Source organism: Neovison vison, chromosome 1 (genome assembly GCF_020171115.1).
Source record: "Neovison vison isolate M4711 chromosome 1, ASM_NN_V1, whole genome shotgun sequence".
NCBI lineage: Eukaryota > Metazoa > Chordata > Mammalia > Carnivora > Mustelidae > Neogale > Neogale vison.
Window position 1 is genome coordinate 282,679,772 of NC_058091.1, and position 1,756 is coordinate 282,681,527.

The 1,756-nt window shown below is 37.3% G+C and overlaps 1 non-coding gene across 1 annotated transcript; it reads left to right on the plus strand.

Moving 5' to 3' along the window:
• Nucleotides 1–542: 542 nt before the first annotated feature.
• LOC122898272 lies at nt 543–651 on the plus strand. Its single transcript, XR_006382945.1, has one exon. It is a non-coding gene; the product is annotated as a U6 spliceosomal RNA (small nuclear RNA).
• Nucleotides 652–1,756: the final 1,105 nt, after the last annotated feature.

Sequence of the window (1,756 nt, forward strand, 5' to 3'; positions counted from 1 at the left end):
TACCGGCTGTCTTGAGGCAGTCATGGTCCACCAAGGAAATCACTTACCTTTCCTCCACAGATCATCTCCTAGTTTTCAGCACAAAGGACACAGGTCTGTCAGTCACATCACGTGATGACAACTGTGGGTTGGGGCGTGGGGATCCACGTACACTACACGTATAAGTGTAAACAGAAATGGTAACTGGTGATTTTGTTCCTGATTCTTCCTAGACGTGGACATAGCCTGTCTGCAGTTTAAAACGTATCCATTCAAATGTATGTCCTTTTCTTTTTCACATCCATATTGCCACCATTTGGGGAAGAATACATATTTCCTTGGAATAATTTCCTCCTCACACTCTTTTCTTTCTTAGCTGTGATACTTACTGTAGCATCCTTCAGGTTCTGAGAGCAACAGAAGCTTCTCGGGGAGAAGTTTGCTGTCGGTCACTGCACTCATTCAATCTCAGGAGCTACAATGAGAAAATGAAACCGTCTTTTCCTGAAGTTCAGAAGAAGCTAAGCTATCCCAAACACCGCACATTAGAACATAAATGCCTTGTGCTCGCTTTGGCAGCATGTGTACCAAAATTGGAACAATATAGAGACGATTAGCATGGCCCCAGAGCAAGAACATGAATGCCTCAGCTGAGCTTGAAGGGACGTCTGTCCCCTAAATAAACACTTGGTAAATATAAGTGAGTTTCATAGATAAAGACAGAGCAGTAATGGGTTAGGATACTAGAAGGAGAAAAAAAGGAAAGAAAGGCTAACTTAATTAAAGTGACTTTTTCCAAGATTGTTTTGTGACTCGGAATATATCAGTCTTCACTGGTAAGTGAAACATGATGAGAAATGTCAAGAATGTTAACATTTTTGGAGGGCTTACTGTGTGCCAGGCACCATTTTAAGTCTTTTTTTATATATTGTCACAACAATCCAGTAAGGTGGAAACTATGGCACCCTCTTTTTCCAAGATGAGGGAAAGGAAGTCTAGAGAGGGGAATTCCCAAGACTACACAGCTAGGAAGGGGCAGATCTGGAGTAAAGTCAAGCAGTATGAATCCAGAACCTTCTCATTCAACTCCTACACTTGAAAGCCTCTAAATGAAAAGAAAGGAATATTCTATCACACCATTTAAAATCCAGACAATAACCCATTTCACAAGTAACACTATGTAATGGAACAATTACTCTCCACATGTAACAATTTAAATGGTTTTGTTTCCAGCCAAAGATTAATGCTACATTTTAAGGAGAGGAAAGAGAATTTTTTAATTCACTAGGTTTGGACGGTTAGCCCACAATACATTCAAAATTTACTGATTATTCTTAATAAGAATTTTTTTCTTTCAAAAGCTTAATATTTTTACCAAAAAGGAAGATGAGATTTTCTCCAAGTGCTCTAATAACTCTAAAGAGCTGTCTTAAATTTTTCTAATTTTTCATAGCCTTATTCTATTTAATTCACAAATTTTCCCCTTGCTTCCCCTTCAGTGAATAAACCATAAACCCAATCTTTTTTTCTAATTAGCTCACAAGCACCATCTAGTGAAGAAGCAGAATAATTACAGAATAGTTCCTGTTGCTGATCATGATTTAATCTGTACTAATTAAGCCTAAATGAGCACAGCACCTTTTTACCTCTGTTGTAAAACAGAATGAGATTTGTGAAATGCAAACATTATGGATAAGGTCAAAACTATGCATTTCAAGTTTTGTTGTTGTCTTGAATTTTTAGAAATTGAATTTTAGCAGTTGAATTTAGAAAATTT